Genomic DNA, 21,613 nt, shown 5'->3' on the forward strand with positions numbered 1-21,613 from the left:
TTTGGAAATATTTTCTCCCATTCTGAGGGTAGTCTTTTTGTCTTGTTTTTGGTTTCCTTTGCTATGCAAAAGCTTTTAAGTTTCATTAGGTCCCATTTGTTTATTTTTGTTTTTATTTCCATTACTCTAGGAGGTGGATCAAAAAAGATCTTGCTGTGATTTATGTCAAAGAGTGTTCTTCCTATGTTTTCCTCTAAGAGTTTTATAGTGTCCGGTCTTACATTGAGGTCTCAAATCCATTTTGAGTTTATTTTTGTGTATGGTGTTAGCAAGTGTTCTAATTTCATTCTTTTACATGTAGCTGTCCAGTTTTCCCAGCACCACTTATTGAAGAGACTGTCTTTTCTCCATTGTATATCCTTGTCTCCTTTGTCACAGATTAGTTGACCATAGGTGCGTGGGTTTATCTCTGGGCTTTCTATCTTGTTCCATTGATCTATGTTTCTGTTTTTGTGCCAGTATCATATTGTCTTGATGACTGTAGCTTTGTAGTATAGAGTCTGAAGTCAGGGAGTCTGATTCCTCCAGCTCCGTTTCTTTCCCTCAAGACTGCTTTGGCTATTCTTTTGCGTCTCCATACAAATTTTAAGATGATTTGCTCTAGTTCCGTAAAAAATGCCATTAGTAATTTGATAGGGATTGCACTGAATCTGTAGATTGCTTTGGGTAGTATAGTCATTTTCACATTAATGATTCTTCCAATCCAAGAATATGGTATATCTTTCCATCTGTTGGTATCATCTTTAATTTCTTTCATCAGTGTCTTATAGTTTTCTGCTTACAGGTCTTTTGTCTCCCTAGGTAGGTTTATTCCTAGGTATTTTATTCTTTTTGTTGCAATGGTAAATGGGAGTGTTTCCATAATTTCTCTTTCAGATTTTTCATCATTAGTGTATAGGAATGCAAGAGATTTCTGTGCATTAATCCTGTATCTTGCAACTTTACCAAAATTCATTGATTTGCTCTAGTAGTTTTCTGGTGGCATTTTTAAGATTCTCTATGTATAGTATCATGTCATCTGCAAACAGTGACAGTTTTACTTCTTCTTTTCCAATTTGTATTCCTTTTATTTCTTTTTCTTCTCTGATTGCCGTGGCTAGGACTTCCGAAACTATGTTGAATAATAGTGGTGAGAGTGGACATCCTTGTCTCATTCCTGATCTTAGAGGAAATGCTTTCAGTTTTTCACCATTAAGAATGATGTTTGCTGTGGGTTTGTCGTATATGGGCTTTATTATGTTGAGGTAGGTTCCCTCTATGCCCACTTTCTGGAGAGTTTTTATCATAAATGGGTGGTGAATTTTGCCAAAAGCTTTTTCTGCATCTATTGAGATGATCACATGGTTTTTATTCTTCAATTTGTTAATATGGTGTATCACATTGATTGATTTGCATATATTGAAGAATCCTTGCAGCCCTGGGATAAATCCCACTTGATCATGGTGTATGATCCTTTTAATGTGTTGTTGGATTCTGTTTGCTAGTATTTTGTTGAGGATTTTTGCATCTATATTCATCACTGATATTGGTCTGTAATTTTCTTTTCTTGTAGTATCTCTGTCTGGTTTTGGTATCAGGGTGATGGTGGCCTCATAGAATGAGTTTGGAAGTGTTCCTTCCTCTGCAATTTTTTGGAAGAGTTTGAGAAGGATGGGTGTTAGCTCTTCTCTACATGTTTGACAGAATTCACCTGTGAAGCCATCTGGTCCTGGACTTTTGTTTGTTGGAAGATTTTTAATCACAGTCTCAGTTTCATTACTTGTGATTAGTCTGTTCATATTTTCTGTTTCTTCCTGGTTCAGTCTTGAAAGGTTATACCTTTCTAAGAATTTGTCCATTTCTTCCAGGTTGTCCATTTTATTGGCATAGAGTTGCTTGTAGTAGTCTCTTAGGATGCTTTGTATTTCTTCAGTGTCTGTTGTAACTTCTACTTTTTCATTTCTAATTTTATTGATTTGAGTACTTTCCCTTTTTTTCTTGATGAGTCTGGCTACTGGTTTATCAATTTTGTTTATCTTCTCAAAGAATCAGCTTTTAGTTTTACTGATCTTTGCTTTTTTTTTCTGTGTTTCTATTTCATTTATTTCTGCTCTGATCTTTATGATTTCTTTCCTTCTGGTAACCTTGGGTTTTGTTTGTTCTTCTTTCTCTAGTCCCTTTAGGTGTAAGGTTAGATTGTTTACTTGAGATTTTTCTTGTTTCTTGAGGTAGGCTTGTATAGCTATAAACTTCCCTCTTAGAACTGCTTTTGCTGATCCCATAGGTTTTGGATTGTCATGTTTTCATTGCCATTTGTCTCTAGGTATCTTTTGATTTCCTCTTTGATTTCTTCAGTGATCTCTTGGTTGTTTAGTAACGTATTGTTTAGCCTCCATGTGTTTGTGTTTTTTATGTTTTTTTTCCCTGTAAGTCATTTCTAATCTCATGGCGTTGTGACCAGAAAAGATGCTTGATATGATTTCAAATTTCTTAAATTTACTGAGGCTTGATTTGTGATCCAAGATGTGATCTATCCTGGAGAATGTTCCGTGCACACTTGGGAAGGAAGTGTAATCTGCTGTTTTTGGATGGAATGTCCTATAAATATCAATTAAATCTGTCTGGTCTATTGTGTCATTTAAAGCTTCTGTTTCCTTATTTATTTTCATTTTGGATGATCTGTCCATTGGTGTAAGTGAGGTGGTAAAGTCCCCCACTATGACTGTGTTACTGTCCATTTCCTGTTTTATAGCTGTTAGCTGTTGCCTTATGTATTGAGGTGCTCCTATGTTGGGTGCATATATATTTATAATTGTTATATCTTCTTCTTGGATTGATCCCTGGATCATTATGTAGTGTCCTCCCTTGTCTCTTGTAACATTTTTTATTTTAAAGTCTATTTTATCTGATATGAGTATAGCTACTCCAGCTTTCTTTTGATTTCCATTTGCAAGGAATATCTTTTTCCATCCCTTCCCTTTCAGTCTGTATGTGTCCCTCGATCTGAAGTGGGTCTCTTGTAGACAGCATATATATGGGTCTTGTTTTTGTATCCATTCAGCAAGCCTGTGCCTTTTGGTTGGAGCATTTAATCCATTCACATTTAACGTAATTATCGATATGTATATTCCTATGACCATTTTCTTAATTGTTTTGGGTTTGTTTTTGTAGATCCTTTTCTTCTCTTGTGTTTCCCACTTAGAGAAGTTCCTTTAGCATTTGTTGTAGAGCTGGTTTGGTGGTGCTGAATTCTCTTAGCTTTTGCTTGTCTGTAAAGCTTTTGATTTCTCCATTGAATCTGAATGAGATCCTTTCCGGGTAGAATATCCTTGGATGTAGGTTCTTCCCTTTCATCACTTTAAGTATATCATGTCACTCCCTTCTGGCTTGTAGAGTTTCTGCTGATAAATCAGCTGTTAACCTTATGGGAGTTCCCTTGTATGTTATTTGTCGTTTTTCCCTTGCTGCTTTCAATAATTTTTCTTTGTCTTTGATCTTTTCCAATTTGATCACTCTGCGTCTTGTCGTGTTTCTCCTTGGGTTTATCCTGTATGGCACTCGCTGCGCTTCCTCGACTTGGGTGGCTATTACCTCTCCCATATTAGGGACGTTTTCGACTATAATCTCTTCAAATATTTCCTCTGGTCCTTTCTCTCCCTCTTCTCCTTCTGGGACCCCTATAATGCGAATGTTGTTGCGTTTTATGTTGTCCCAGAGGTCTCTTAGGCTGTCTTCATTTCTTTTCATTCTTTTTTCTTTATTCTGTTCCACAGCAGTGAATTCCACCATTCTCTCTTCCAGGTCACTTATCCGTTCTTCTGCCTCAGTTATTCTCCTATTGATTCCTTCTAGTGTAGTTTTCATTTCACTTATTGTATTGTTCATGTCTCTTTGTTTGTTCTTTAATTCTTCTCGGTCTTTGTTAAACATTTCTTGCATCTTCTTGATCTTTGCCTCCATTCTTTTTCCGAGGTCCTGGATCATCTTCACTATCATTATTCTGAATTCTTTTTCTGGAAGGTTGCCTATCTCCACTTCATTTAGTTGTTTTTCTGGGGTTTAATCTTGTTCCTTCATCTGGTACATAGCCCTCTGCCTTTTCATCTCGTCTTTCTGTGAATGTGGTTTTTGTTCCACAGGCTGCAGGATTGTAGTCCTTCTTGCTTCTGCTGTCTGCCCTCTGGTGGATGAGGCTATCTAAGAGGCTTGTGCAAGCTTCCTGATGGGAGGGACTGGTGGTGCGTCGAGCTGACTGTTGCTCTGGTGGGCAGAGCTCTGTAAAACTTTAATCCACTTGACTGTTGATGGGTGGGGCTGGGTTCCCTCCCTGTTGGTTGTTTGGCCTGAGGCGACCCAACACTGGAGCCTACAGGCCCTTTGGTGGGGCTAATGGCAGACTCTGGGAGGGCACACGCCAAGGAGTAGTTTCCAGAACTTCTGCTGCCAGTGTCCTTGTCCCCATGGTGAGCCACAGCCCCCCCCCAACTCTGCAGGAGATCCTCCAACACTAGCAGGTAGGTCTGGTTCAGTCTCCCTTGGGGTCACTGCTCGTTCCCCTGGGTCCCGATGTGCACACCACTTTGTGTGTGCCCTCTAAGAGTGGAGTCTCTGTTTCCCCCAGTCCTGTCAAAGTCCTGCAATCAAATCCCTCTAGCCTTCAAAGTCTGATTCTCTAGGAATTCCTCCTCCCGCTGCTGGACCCCCAGCTTCGGAAGCCTGATGTAGGGCTCAGAACCTTCACTCCAGTGGGTGGACTTGTGTGGTATAAGTGTTCTCCAGTCTGTGAGTCACCCACCCAGCAGTTATGGGATTTGATTTTACTGTGATTGTGCCCCTCCTACCATCTCACTGTGGCTTCTCCTTTGTCTTTGGATGTGGGGTATCTTTTTTGGTGAGTTCCAGTGTCTTCCTGTCGATGACTGTCCAGCAGCTAGTTGTGATTCTGGTGTTCTCGCAAAAGGGAGTGAAAGCACGTCCTTCTACTCCGCCATCTTGGTTCCTCCCACCTCAAATAATCTTTTAATACAAAGTGAGCTATTGTGCTTTTCAAACTATTTCTTATAGATCTCTGATTAACTCAAGGAAGGGAACAAACCCTTATTGACCCCCAAAGTACATTTTGCCAATTATTATATCACTCACATCACTAAATTATATACCTTAAAATGAATAAGAGGCATGAAAGAAGCTTAAAGACTTCTGAGTAACTTATTATCGTAAATTATTTAACAAGTTATAAAGTTCCTATAGGAAAAAAGTAATAATTTAAACTCAAGTTTTTCTGATTCCTAGGTTGAATCTGACACTTTTTAAAATTTCATAATTGTCCTCAGAGAACTTACAATAAAGCTGATGACATATACAAATGAAAAAATTAGATGACATAATATAATGTTACTTAAGGCAAAATGAATTGTTAAATTACCTTATTTTTCCTGAACGAACTGTTTAAATTCCATTAATAAATGTTTTTATTGGAATTTTAAATGTTATGGTAATTTAACCGTTACTATCATCTTGAGGACGCTCCTTTTGCAAAAGAATAGTAATTGGATAGGAGAAGATTCACTTTAAAGTTTGAACCTTGGCAAAATGATAGTGTTTCACAGCAAGTTACCCCTAAGGACAAATAATAATTATGAGTTACAAACCAGCAGCTAGGGTTTGTTTCTATTCTAAAACAAACATATCTAGTCATAAGAGAAAAGGTGATTGTTTCCCACAGAACTATCCGTATGTCTTTCTGGCATTTACAGGCTTAGAGAAAAGGATGAAACAACCAGTAAGCTAATGAATAAAAATGTGTACAAAATCAAACCGCAAAATATTGACAAATGAAAATTCCTATAGTCATGGCTAGAGACTGGCATGTGACTGAGCAATCACAATTAAATGCCAGGAACTCGGTATGAAAAGGACTCAAGATGTTTAACTGTAGGCATACTTCTAATACAGCCAAATTTCAACACATGTTGGAGACTCCTGTAACAGAGGAACATTCAACTGAATGTCTGACATCCAAGTTGGCACCTCTGAACATCAAGCTCTGAAAGCTACAGTAGAGAAAGAGAGGGTACAGGATCAGTTTTTCTTCATTTTTATGAAAGATGTTTAATGGTCTTGATGTGAATCCAGCTCTAAAATGTTACTGGCACAAAATACCACAAATTATCCAGGTTTCTTTTGCCAAAGCCACATGGAAACTGAAGCTATTTTCCAGATTTTTTTTTTAATTTTGTAAATTGTAAGCTTAATGACCCTAGTGCTCAGCATGACTTTGGCAATGAGATGTTGATACAAAACAATAATGTAAAAATAACATGACTATTAAACAGCAGGTTCTTGCTGCCTTGATCTGCATCTACATTTGTAAAACCTGTTTTTTTTTGGGGGGGGGGAGGTGAAAACAGATATTAAACTCATTAAAAAGAAAAAACTGATTGATAATTAGTGGCTTGACTCAATTAAAATTGAACTGCTTATTTTCCAGACCCTCTTATAGTATTAAACTTCTTAGGTATTTAAACTTATGGATAGGCACAGGAATCCTTCCAAGACATAATTACCATAATTTTCTTTATTTCATATCAATAAAAACATAACACCCACAAGTTCTGTTGTATTTTTATGCATTCAGATATAATTTCTTAATTTCTAATAAACATGTCAGAGATAGAATATGACAGGTAAAAGATACTCATAATTAGATCCTGATATGAATATTACAAGGTTCGCTTGCTCATCAACTTACTTTTTTTTTTTTTTTTGGTACCCTATTGGCACAATCCTTGCCTAACTTATCATGAGAGACAGGTTGCATTTAGACTCTTGTTTTTATAAGCCAGTGAAAGAAACCTGTAAGGATCACATGCTTTTCAACAAAGAGATGAAACATTTGATTGTATTTCCATAAACTCCCATAAATTCTACAGAAAATCACTTGTTTTAAAAGCATGTTCATGAATATCCATCAGAATATTTTTCGTGTTATTTAGGGTACTATGATGAATATATCCTATTTAAACTAAAATCTATAGTTGTTTTGATTTCTACAGTTCAATTTTTATTTCCTCCTTATTCAGAATAGTAATGGTTACAATTAAAAATCTTTATGCATAGCTTATTAAGCATAAATTTAGCTTTCCGTTAGAGACTGGTATACACAAAAATAGAGGATAAATGGGTCGCTGTGAAATGCCTTTCTTTGAGAGCACGCAGTGTGTGTGAATCACGAGAAAGAATTCAGCACTATTGATAACAAATGCCATGGGTTGATAATATTCTGGAGCATTTTAAAACTTATCTTTATATATCAACTGTTAAAAACAGAAAGCATCCATTATGTATAACAAACACACATGTGTTCTTTATTTTCTATTCAATTCAAAGGTTTGCTTTTTGGGCTTTGCAATTAAAAAAAGAATCCTAAAAGATTAACATTATCACATGTATATCTGATATGGCTTTATTTTATTGTGTGTATGTGTGTGTGTGTATATATATATATATATATATATATATATATCTGTGTGTGTGTATATATATTTCCTACAAATTCATTTTTGACAGAACATTGATGCATGTACCTATATTCTTCTAAGTTCTAATGTATGAGAATTTAGAATCTAGAACACTTTAATAACATAAGCCTCTTTGTCTTAAAATTTATAGATTATGAATAATTACATATTTGCCTTCCATAACATTTAGAAGCATATTTTGTTTCTAAAACATCATTTTATGTTTTCCTTTGCTAACACTTCTCCTTTCTGACCCTATATTTACCTGCAGTACTGTTTTCTGCTCTCTCCTCTTTCTCTGGAAATCTCTACTTTCTTAGCACTTCAGCTTTTATTTCTGAGAGAATTACACCAGTTGGAATTCTCAGAATATAGTTTTATATAGTATTCATGCATTTTTTTTTAAGTCAGTTTATTTGAACAAGATGACTGGTTTCTCCAGCTGTGCTGTGTATCTTTTTGTTCATCATTCATTACTATTGAGGAAAGGAGGTACAGCAAAATCCAAACCATTTTTGAACTACACTGATGATGTAAAATTAAGACTCTGCCAGAATGTTTGTTACTGTATAATATGAATATACTATCTGATTTTTGAAATTAAATTTGGAAGAATTCTTTAGGATCGTATTACTTATCCTATATTCAAATTAACATTGGAAAGCCGCAGAAGGTATTTTTTTTTAAAAAGGAAGGCATACGTCAGAGTAGATAAAATCAAGGTAAAATAGAAAATACAAGTGACTTCCAACTTCGAGAGACATGCAAAATAAATGGCTGTTTCCACTAGTTTCTGCATTACAGAAGGTAAATGCTGATTTATGATAAACCTGCTTTTCTGATTGGGAACTATATTCATCATTCTCCAGGTTATGACAATAAATACCTATTTATTTTAAGATATTTAGAATTCTCATGAACAATGCTAGTGGGTCCACTAGTTTATAACACATGAGAACATGCCTGGCTGCCCAGGGTACCATCTTGCTTGGACATGCACATGTGAGCAGAGGCGACCTAAATTCTAGGGCCAATTTTTATATGAACTCTTCTGTAGCATTTTTATCTTTAACCACCTAAACTTTGCCTGGGGGAAACAGAAATAGTTAAATTTAAAGATATAAGAGATGCATAATCAATTATGACTTCATTCTTTAGCCTATGTTACTAAAGGCTGAATATTTTCATTCACATGTTCTGTAAACACTTTAACTTCAGCATAATTAAAATCCAAACTTAAAATCTTTCAAGAAAACCAGAACTCCCTCCAAATGGCCCCATTTAAAAAAAAAAAAATCAATGTTGGTAAAATTCAACCACATGTCCAGGATTAAAACACATTTAGTATTTATTAAGCCTTGTGACAATTTCCCTCAATGAATATTTATGTCAGCCTTTCCTTTTCGTAAGTTACTGACATTTTGCTCAGGATTTCATCAGCAAGAATATGGTGAGAAGCTTCCAAGTGGTCTTTCTTCCTCTAATCTCTACCACTCCCATGCATTTTACCCACAACTTGAAATTTCTGGTATGAAGTTGCCATGCATAAAAGTTTTATAAATGTTGAGTATTCATAAATTATGTCCAAATGGTGTGACTAGGCTTTATGGGAACTTGACCCTTTCTAGTCTACCTACACACTGCATGTTCATTTTTCACAAATTCATAAAATGATCCACTTCTAAACTCAGCTGATTTGGCTTTTGCATTTTTTTCCATCAACATCCCTTCATTCGAGCTCCTGACTCTTTATTTCTACCATTGCTTCCACCCCCGTCCATTTTTCATGATCTGTCTATTCCTTAAGGTACCAGCATGCAAGCATCTTCCTCCCATGAAGACCTGCATGACACATCCAGTCAATCCTCCCCTCCTCTAAATAATGGCAAATGCATGGCCCTTATCATTCATTTGTCACCAGCAATACAAGATAGCTCAAGATATTTTTAATTTTCTGAATAGAATCTGATGTCAAAATATATGCAATCGCCTTGAGAACAAAGGCCTTATCCTATGTTTCCTAACAGACAAGTACATGGCTTGGATTAGTTATCCTTGGCTACATAACTATTAGTTTGCTAAGGATGCCAAAACAAAAAACAGTAGCTGAGTGGCTTAAACAACAGAAGTTAAATGCCTCAGTTCTGAAAGTTAGAAGCTCAAGATGAAAGTATTGGCAGGTCTGATTCTTTCTGAGGACTCCCAGAGAGATGTCCCGTGCCTCTCCCCTGGCTTCTGGTGATGTGCTGCCAACATTTGGCACTCCTTGGCTTGTAGAAGCATCACCCCCATCTTTGCCTTAATCTTCATGTGGTGTTGTCCCTATGTACATGTCAGTGTCCACATTTTCCCTTTTTGTAAGGACACAAGTCATACGGGATTATTGGATTGGGGCCCATCCTACTCTAGCATGACCTCATCCAACCTTAACAAATTATATCAGCAATGACTCTGTATCTAAATAAGGTCACATACTGAGTCACTAGGAGTTAGGACTTCAACATATGTATTGGTTTAAGGGGCCACAATTCAACCCATGACAATAACAAACCATGCAAACCTTGGTGGCTTAAAACAGCAACTGTTGATCTGGCTCGTGGTTCTGCGAGTCAGCAATATTGGCTGGGATGGGCTGGACAGTTCTTTCATCCTCAGATGAGCTCATTCATGCATCTACCCAGCAGCCCATCAGCTATGCAGCTCTGCTTTGGTGTCTGGCTGGTTGTCAGCTAGAAAAATGAGAACAATTGGGCCGCAAATCTTTCATAATCCAACAGACTAGCCCAGAATTTTTTACATGGTGACTGGGCAAGTTTTCAAAAGGGAGAGCAAAACTGTGAAAGGCTTTTGGAGGCCTAGGCTCAGAATTTGCACAATTGGCCAAAGAAAGTCACTCGGTGAGCCCAAGTCAACAGCGTGGGAAATAGTTTTCATCTACTGTAGGAAGAGCTCCGGGGACATATTACAAAAGGGCGTATGGGGGAAAATCTCCATTTTTGTAAACCTTTCATCACATAGTCCAACACCTCACCTATCTGTGAAAATATGTCATGGATATGGCTTTCTAACATACTGTAATTAAATTTACCCTACATTATTTCTCTTTTCATTCCAGAGCTAACATGTAAAACCCTGATAAACACAAACGTGGTATCTCTAAAGCCATCTGAATTCCAAACACGGCCTGGTTAATCTAGTATAATTTACACTTCTTAACAAGAAACATGGAACTGAAAAGACAAAGAGACCCTAGAATACAGAACTAGAACACATCAAGCCATGCAGTAGAGGAAATCAGGAAGAAATTAAGAAACATGTGAATGGAATACACATCTTAGAGAGGCATATCTGATAGCTGATTTATGTGAAAAAAAGCCACACCTATAGCCGATTCATTAACATTAAAATGACTGCAGAAAAAAAATGTTTATAAAGCAGGATTTCTTTGTGAATCTAGGAAGTGGGGTCTGTTGCCTACTGTGTTTACATAGCACTGTGTAAGGGAAGTGTGAATACTCTGAAGAACAGAAGGGGGTTTCATACTCAGCAGACAGAATGATTTATTCCACTTCTCATGGCCTCAATTGTTTATGAAACCTATGTTACCCCTATTACTGTCCCCATACCTACTAAATAGTCTTCTGATTTCTGATTCAGCCATTCAGGCACTCGGCTACCGGGTAGGAGGACTCCTGATATGTTGGTGTGGGCATCCTTGGTCCATGAAATTTAGACATCTGCTGTAAATTTAAATTTGATGTTATGATATAGACAGAAAGAGATGGAGATGTAGAGAGGATGTAGCTAGAGATACAGATATATGTGCAGATTTTTGTTAGTGCCTAAGCACTTTACTAACTCCGAGGTCACAGAAGAAACTGAATTTTTGATCTTGGAACCCTGACAGTTGTGTGCATCAAGTGAACTCACCAACAGTGCAGATACCTGGCAGTTCCAACTTGAGGAACCAACACCTCTAAGAAATGACTGGCCTATCCTTTTTTAATTAAAAAATAAAAATAAACATTAAAAGAAATTTAAAAACCATATAATTCTGGCATATTATTTACATTATGCTATTTATAAAACAAATCAGTTGAACATAATCAGCCATAATTTTAATGACTGCTCCCCAAATTGGTATTGAACATTATTTTGATAAAAATATTACATAATCTGTATGATCTCATGAATTGATTGACAAAATGAACCCTGTGTATTATAACATATGTCTTTTATCTACCAATGCTATTCATTGACTCTTTTAATTCACTTTTGCCATATAATCATACATTGCCCTGAGATGGACAGGTTTGGATTTTATTTTGCTATTCCTCAGTTAATTTCAACAAGATAATGTTCTGTCAAGAAACCTAAAAGATTCTTCTGAAGGTTGAATTGAGAGATAATGGTTGCAAGGAAATACAACCTAAAGCAATAAAACATGGGCACTGATTGCCGCAAAGTGACAGCTGCTGGACAAGCTATGCTGACTTGCAGCAGAGATACGTGAGCTTAAGAAAAAGCCATAGGAGACTGAAGCAAAGTGACAGAATTTCACAGGGGGAAAAACCCTAACAGCACCGGGCACAACTGCCTTGGTTATCTGCAAAATGTGTTAGTCCCACAGGGAGAGATGTTTGTCTTCACACTTCTACATATTTACACATCCACAGGGAGGTCAGACCGTGACTCAGGCAATACCTGACAACACCAACACACCGCGTGGTTATCTGCACCCGAAGACGATGTTGCTGATGGCTGCTATTCATTTAGGAATTGTGGCAGAGACTGCTGACACATAAGTTTGGCCTTCTGTCTCACAGGCAAAACTAAATTTTAATAGACTCATTAGTTCTTCAGAATTGTACATTTTCTCTTCATGCCCTAAGTACTAGTTTGTAATTTTACCGAGGACAGAAAGTAGTGTTTACGTAATTAGGTTGGTGATGTTTATATATTAAGGATGACCTTGAGACAGTCGACAAGCCAGCCAAGCAACAGTTCCCTCATTTGTAAAATTAATCATCATCATTATCATCATCTATGAAATAATTATTTGGATAAGCATATAAAATACGTGCAAAAATTATTTTGCAAGATAGTAGAATGCTATTGTAATTTTATTACCCTACATAGCACCTAACATATATAACACCTGGAAAGAGTAAGAAGTAAAGAAAAGCTAGGCAAATTACTGAAAATGTGTTTCCCCCAAGAGAAGAAACCATCTTATGTGTAATCATTGCCTATCCAATAAACTGGCAGTTGATGGTGTTTTCAAATATTTTACACAGAATTTTAGAGCATACAATGCTGTTTTTTTAACATCAACTTTCTCCAAGTTCTATTAACCTCATTTCATGTCTTTACAAAATCATATAATTGACTATGACTCTTTTTTATATTTTACATACATACTGAGCCACCTTAGTTCCACATTGCAGTAAGTATACTTTCTATACTGGCAGGAATACTTTATCTACATAAAATGAAAACTTAGCTTATTTTTGCCAAATTTAAAGGATGTGTTTGGGTTGAGTTAATTTAATATATGAGGTATATAGCATTAAAGAAATTCACTTCAGGGGATTCTCAGGGGCACCTCCTTTTGAGTAGCTGCAGGTGTTTATCTGAGATGTTGTGCAATTATAATACATACAATTCTTTATAGGGTCCCAGGATGAATAGCAACACAGAATTACTTTTTAAAATAGTCTCCAAACAACCCAGGAGAACCCACCTGGTTGATAACATAGAATGATATTAGGGAATAAAACCATTCTCACCCACAACATTTTATTTGGAACTATCTAGGACAACAGTATGCCAACCTAACACTATATAATAACATAACTGTTCAAAAAGGTGCAAATAACCCATTTACAACCAAGCGTCAACTACCTACAATATTTCTCAACGTCATGACATTTTACCAAGTTTCATAATACAAAGAATGTGATTAAACACACATACTAGTTGATATTTTGCATTGTATTTAACAGATAACTTTGGATAGAGGATTCTGGGCAGATGGCAGAGTAGGAAGCACCTACCAGCAATTGTGCGGACAGAATCTGTCTGAAGCAACTAGTTTGGAACTCTGGAGTCTCCTGAAGGCCTGTAACCTCCAGGAGAAGCCTCCGAGAGTAAATTACTATGAAGTCTGGTCAGCTGCAGCTCTTGCACAGATCTGCGTCGTCCTCCACCCCTCAGTCAGACAGCTGTGTATTGTTCCTGAAGCAGTTTACACACAGCTTACAGCGCCAGGGTGGGCAAAAAGGACCCTGTCCTCCAAATACTAGGGACCTGTGCTCTGGTCACTGAGTGTTGCTTCTAATCAGAGAAGGCCATTGTTATTGCACTTCGCCCCATTGCTGCAAGTCCCCCCTCCTCTGGTCAAAGTGACCTCCAAGGTATTGAAAAGACCGGAACCATTCCCTCCCTCCTTCGTTATTCTGTTTTTCTCCTTTTGGGAGCCAGACATGGAAGACTAGGACACTGAAAGGCAACTATGTACACCAGGAAAATTAGCAAGTCATTGCACGTGCCAAGAGGAAGGAGCAGAGGCTCAGCAAAGATCTGACAAGACTTTAAGTTTACACATCAGTCTGATCCTCATCACAGAGACAACCTACAACCATCAAAAGAACAAAAACAAGAAACAACAAACTCTGTGGAAGGGGAGAATCTGATTTCCCAGAGTCACCACACTATTAGATTCAAATGTCCAGTTTTCAATAAAAAAAATCACAAGGCATACAGAGAAACAGGAAAGTAAAGCCCATTCAAAGGAAAAAAATAAATAAACTACAACTGTCTCTGAAAAAGACCTGATGGCAGATCTACTAAACAAAGACTTTAAAACAATGTCTTAAAGGTACTTGAAGAACTAAAGGAAGACATGGAAAGAGTCATTTATTGAAATATCAATAAGGAGATAGAAAATTTTAAAAAAGAGAATTCTGGAGCTGAAAATTACAAAACCTGAAATGAAATTTGACTAGAGGGATTCAAAGGCAGATGGAAGCAGATAGAAAAAAGAATCCATAAACTTGAAGATAGGACAATGGAAATTATCTAAACTGAGGAAGAGGAAAATAATATTGAAGAAAAGCAAACAGAACCTAAAAGATACGGAGAACACTATCAAGCAGACCAACATAGGATTGCGGGAGTTCCAGAAGGACATGAGAAAAAGAAAGGGGCACAGAGAATACGTAGAGAAATAATGACCAGAGACTCCATAAATTTGATGAAAGTAATAAATATAATCATCCAGGAAGCTCAACACACTCCACATAGGATGAACTCTGAGACCCACAGTGATACACATTATAATTAACTGTCAAAAGACAAAGACAAAGAGAATTCTGAAAGTAGCAAGAGAGAAGCTACTCCTCACATACAAGGGATCCTCAATAAAATTACTGACAGATTTCTCTTCAGAAATTTCAGAGGTCAGAAGGCAGTGGGCTGATATATTCAAAGTACTAAAAAGAAAGAATATGCCAACCAAGAATGCTATATCTGGCCAAACAGTCCTTCAAAAGTGAGGAAGAAATTAAGACATTTTCAGATAAACACAAGCTTAGAGCATTTGCTACAACTAGACCTATCCTGCAATAAATACTAAAGTCAGTCTGGCAAATTGAAATGAAAAGACCTTAGACAGTGACTCAAAGCCATATGAAAAAATAAAGATCTCAGTAAAACTAAATACATGGGCAATTATAAAAGCTAGTATTATTATAACAATGGTATGTGACTCCACTTTTTGTTTGCTACAAGATTTAAGAGAATAATGCACTAAAATTTTTATTAGTTTATGTTTTTGTTTTATTTATTTATTTAGGCTGCACCAGGTCTTAGTTGTAGCACATGGGATCTTTAGTTGCCGCATACAGGAACATTTTTTAGTTGCAGCATGCGGGCTTCTTAGTTGCGGCATACAAACTTCTTAGTTGTGGCATGCAAACTCTTAGTTGTGGCATGCGTGCGGGATCTAGTTCCCTGACCAGGGATCGAACCCAGGCCCCCTGCATTGGGAGTGCGGAATCTTACCCGCACCAGGGACCACCAGGGAAGTCCCTAGTTTATGTTTTTGGACACACAAAAACACGTGTAATCTTCTCACATCAACAAATGATAGGAATGGGGATGGGGCTTCTAACGGAGCAGAATTTTTGGAAAATGTAACATACATGCAGTTGGATATTACTCAGCTTTTAAAAAGCAAGGAAATTCTGACATATGCTACAACGTTGGATGAACCTAGAGGACATTATGCTAAGTGAAACAAGCCAATCACAAAAGAGAAATACGGTATGATTCCACTTATATAAAGTACTTAGATTAGTCAAAATCATAGAGACAGAAAGTAGAGTGGTCCTTGTCAGGTGCTGGGAGCATGAGGGAATGGGGAGTTATTGTTTAATGGGTATAGAGTTTCAGCTTTGCAATATAAAAAGAGTTCTGAAGATGAGTGGTGGTGACAGTTGCACAACGATGTGACTGTACTTAATACCACTGAACTGTCTACCTAAAAATGGTAAGGATAGATAATTTTATGTTATCTGTATTTTACCACAATTAAAAAAAAATGGGGAAAAAAGGTAACTTGGATAGGCTTTCATATTAGAATAGTACCAAAAGGTGAAAGAAAAAAAAAAAAAGAGTAAAAGTGAAGCACCAAAAAGACAGATAAACCCAATAAGATATGAAAAACAGTAAGGGAGAAAACTACTGAAGTATAGAAAATGAAAATGAAATATGACAAAGCTTATGACCCTATTTTTTACAAAGCAAATAAATCTGAAACCATAGTTGCCATGTGTAACCGTCTCAAAAATTATAATGCCCCAAACATGACCCTATGAGTAATGGGAAGTCTAAACAAACCAATGATGAAAAAATATAGACCAAAATGTCAAAGAATCTTTGCAAAGTTATCCTAGACCCAGAAATTCCCTTCAATTGGGAATTATTCTACTTTTTAAGGCACAGATAATTCCAATGCTAACTAAACTTTGCACAGCATAGAGAAAAACATCTTCCAAAAATTTTACGATATGAGTATGACATTGACATCTAAATCTGATAATACTACACATACACAGAAAGTAAGCTATAGAATATTTCCTCTTAGAAACACTGAAATAAAAATTTGAAATAAATATTAGCAAAAAGAATTTATTAGCATGTGAAAAAAATAATGTATCACAACCAAATGCTCTTTTTTTCCTGGAATACAAGGATAGTTTGATATGATAATAGGCTTTACCATAACTTACATCGTGAAAATATCTAAGGACAGAAGCCATATGATCATCTTAGTTACTGAAGGTATGGTACTTAACAAATTCATCACTCATTCCCAATAAAACAATAATAATACTTAAACTGATGGATTCTTCCTTAGCAGATGCTATGCCAACATCTTTTTTTAATGAGGAAAAAACTTTGCATCCTCGCTAGGGTGAAAAAATGAGCACAAGATGTCCACTCTTTGTCACTGTTTAATATTCTATTGAAGGACTTAATCAGCATAGTTGAACAACAGAACATTTTGAAATGCTTAACATCAGTAACATCTCTATATGCAGATAATATAATAGTTATCTGGGAAACCCAAGGCTACCTAGGAGGAAATCTTATACTAAACAAACAATAAAGGAACAGGATATAGAACTGACATACAAAATCAGTAGCTTCCATATATTCACACAATAATTACAGACAGTCCTTGCTTTGAATAGTTTCAATATGCATGGATTTCAGTTGTCATGGTCTAGTTAGGTAAAACTAGTGCCCCCAGCAACATGGTTCAAATTCCAGTTACCATGATATATGAACTATTAGAATTGCATAAAGTGCAAACATCACTGCTAGCTCTTCAGTCCTCAGATCACTATATACACAACAGATATGCACCACGATAAATGAAGAGTGACATCACATCTTTCCAAATACGTCTGTAATTAGTCACCCTGCATTTGTCATTCAATCGCACAAACAGCAAAGATTGTAACTGTATTGTCTCCTTGTCTCCCACATATATTTTCCAGAAACGGATAATCGAAAGAGGGAATTTGACCCACAAAGCTGAAAGTGCAGCAAAGAAGTGACAAGTAATAATGCTGGAAGTAAAATTCTAATTGGACTTAAATGGAGTTATAAAAGAAATTGCTGACCCTGGAATATTGGCACCACTGCCATTCAAGGGACACTGGATTTGCAGCCAGAGGAACTCAGCAAGGCAAAGATCAACATAAATGAGAAAAGTGGTTTAACAGAAAGGATGAAGATGTCCCAGAGGAAGTGACGCTGGCAAAAGCCTCCACATTAAAGGAATTCTCAGAAATATTTCATAACATTGAAAACTGCAAAGGATAAAATGTTCTGAGCTGATCCATACTTAGAAAGGGGTATGACAATTTGTCAAGTGTAGAAATGATTCACACTCACATTTTGAGTTCTATAACAAGAAGAAAAAGGCAAGTATTATTCAAATTACTCTTTTTTTTTTTTTTTTATAAATTTATTTATTTATTTATTTTTGGATGTGTTGGGTCTTAGTTTCTGTGCAAGGGCTTTCTCCAGTTGTGGCGAGCGGGGGCCACTCTTCATCGCGGTGCGCGGGCCTCTCACTGTCGCGGCCTCTCCTGTTGCGGAGCACAGGCTCCAGACGCGCAGGCTCAGTAGTTGTGGCTCACAGGCCTAGCCGCTCCGCGGCATGTGGGATCTTCCCGGACCAGGACACGAACCCGTGGCCCCTGCATTGGCAGGCGGATTCCTAACCACTGCGCCACCAGGGAAGCCCTCAAATTACTCTTGATAAGATTTCTACAAAGAAAAAAACTTTAGTTCTCAATGCTTCTAATGCTATAAATTAGTGAGCTATATATTTGTTTTACTTTTTTTTTTCATTTTCCAATGCATTTATAATCTAGAAAAAGGGAGTTCTTAATGCCTTGACAAAAACATTTAAAGGTCAATAATGAATGTAAATTTTCCCATGACTAGGATCACTTTCTGTGGTTTCTATTTTGCACAGTTGTTTTTAGAGCTCTTGCAGTATCCATGTAGAGCGTGAACTGCCTGTATTTGTTAGAGCTGCTGCGCTTCTGCCCGCTCATGTGAATGATAAATGCCTGTTTTGTTCATGATAATTAACTACTAAGGGGATTCTTCTCTTGTTGGCTTGATTGGTACCAGACTAGAACCAAGCATTTCTTGACCTCAAACATTGGCCTATGTAAAACACAGTACATAATGCAACATTTCAGCTACATTGTCACAATAGGCTTTTGTGGAATGTCCTAGGAGCCGAAACAGAATTCAATTCAATGGAAAAAAAAATTCTGAATTATTAACTAACTGACAAATGGGCTTTTGCACTATGAAATGTTCACATGTTCAGCACCTCTCTGTATCTCATATAGAAAGACTGTAGGTAGCAAATGACTGAGCCCGTTACATAACGAGCCCTTCCAGGAGTGACAAAAGAAAGTTCTCCTATGCCTTCCTAGCACAGTACTTTAGCTCAGCATTGTTCCAAACAGCAACAGACCATGAATTCAAATATTTTTTTCTTTAAAGTAGTTTGGGGCTTCCCTGGTGGCGCAGTGGTTGAGAATCTGCCTGCCAATGCAGGGGACACGGGTTCGAGCCCTGGTCTGGGAAGATCCCACATGCTGCGGAGCAACTAGGCCCGTGAGCCACAATTACTGAGCCCGCGCGTCTGGAGCCTGTGCTCCTCAACAAGGCCGCGATAATGAGAGGCCTGCGCACCGCGATGAAGAATGGCCCCCACTTGCCGCAACTAGAGAAAGCCCTCGCACTGAAATGAAGCCCAACACAGCCATAAATAAATAAATAAACCCAAAGTTTAAAAAAAAAAAAATTTAAAGTAGTTTGTGTTTTTTTTGTTTTTTTAATATATTTTTAAAATTTATTTATTTATTAGTAGTTTGTTTTTATATAATTATCTATGTTTTTCTAAAGTTTATAGAATTTGTTTGTTACAGGATATGTTACATATTGCTAGTGTTTATAGGAGACATCCATTTTAATTAATAAGTATTTATGGTATAACGAACAATTGCCAGGTACTGTTCTAGAAATTTTAAAAATAACGTCAAACCAAGTCCCCGCAGGTGACCTCGTACCTACTGGAGTGAGAGAAGAGTAAGGAGCAATCGCCTTATCATGTTTTCAGGTGTCAGGTTAGATGGCTGCCCCAGGCCGGTCAAATATTAGTTTATAAATACGAATCTTCAACCTGGAAGATCGTCATTGCATCTTAGGTGCAAAGGTATGTCACTAAACCTACATGCCTAGAAATACAATTTCATAGTTATGTGGTGAATCAATTTTTTCCTAATTATAGTACTAATTATTATTATCCTCAAGAATACTGAATGGATTAAAACATATTCAAAATAAAAGTTGAAATAAAGAACATAACTTTTATTAAAATTTTAATTTTGACCCACCTGGAGCTCACTCAAAACAGGTAATTTAAGCTATAAAAACTCACAGATACGTTAAAAGAACCTGGCAGTGATCAGCCACATGTACTGAACTGCAGGACATGATTAGTATAACATTAAATTTACAAACAAAATACTGACTTTTAAAATGGCACTCAATACTAATTTGGTTCTGTAATATTTAAGGAAATTTCCATTTGCCCTTTAGAAACAACAAAAATATATTATAGGAACCATTATTTCATTCACCTTAATAAGGTTTATTTTATTACCAAGCCAATATATTATGAGACTTTGCTATATTTAATGAATCTACTCCCATATTCTCCATTTCTTCTACAGTGTACTAATACTATAGCAATGCTTCCTTTAAAACACCTGATTTGCAGAGCGATGAAAGGAAATGTTTGTACTGATTACATATCTAGACTTCAAAGCCAGAATGAACTGAGTTCAAATCTCAGCTTTGAAAGGTGTTTATTTCTATTACTTTGGCAAATTACTCAGTCTTCCTGAAACTTAATTTTTCTACCCATGATATTGGTAAAATAATATCTCTGCCAATGGACTTGAGGTAAATTTAATAATTTACTTTAAAAGTCAGTAATAATAAGTGATATCTACTCAACTTTGTTTACGTCATTGCTGAATACAGTAACAATCCTACTGATACTACAAATGTAATGTTCCTACGAGGATTGACTTCTTAGGATTTCTATGTCACATAATTTCAAGTAGTTTCCACTTCCCACTGAAGTAGTAAGCAAAAACACAAATAATAGTTTATACCTGAGATTAAGCAATACTTTGTAGCTTGACAATTATTTCCTTATTTTCTCCTGTAACATCTTGCTAACAGTTCAATAATGAATAAGTTATGGTGGGACATATTCACTAGACATTTACCAATAAATAAAATTGCTCTGCTAAGTTTAAAAAATAAGCATATATAGTATCATATAAATAATAACGTTTTAAAAATAATAATAATAATAACGTTTTTTTAAACTCATGATCTTATTAATAGTCTTTTGAACATCAAAGCTCTTGTATCAGTTCTGGTATTCTAGGAAAGTTAGCAAGTTTCTCTTATAAAGTATTATTGAATTTGTTCCTTTAAATACGCCTAACTTTACTTCCCAACCAGAACATATAAATGACAGAAGTTGTGTGATCTGCTTACCTTTTATATAGCAAATGACTAATTTCACTCCGTAAGTAACACTTCCAGTAACAAGAAAAGCAAGTTATGCTATTTCTTCCTGGTAAAATTCTCTAGATCAACTTTCTTTTAAAAAAATCAATTCTTCATGAATGAAGAAAATTATTCATTTGCTATATATTGCCTTTAAAACAATTATGTTAAATATGAAATTTCTGCAGTGTTAGTATTGTTTCTTGGAGCCCTCTTTTTCTTAGTTCTCTTTCAAATAACAGACCTTACAGTTCAGAAATATTTAACATTAAAAAACTGGATGTGTGAAAATTCAAACTTATGAAGTAATAAATTAGTGGTAGAATACCTGTATTGTAAAATTATTTTGTAAAATTATTCTTTTAAGTAAGAAGTTCATTTCTTTCAAAACTGAATTTAAAATATCAAATTACTTATGTAAATAA

Source organism: Balaenoptera acutorostrata, chromosome 21 (genome assembly GCF_949987535.1).
Source record: "Balaenoptera acutorostrata chromosome 21, mBalAcu1.1, whole genome shotgun sequence".
Classification (NCBI taxonomy): Eukaryota; Metazoa; Chordata; class Mammalia; order Artiodactyla; family Balaenopteridae; genus Balaenoptera; species Balaenoptera acutorostrata.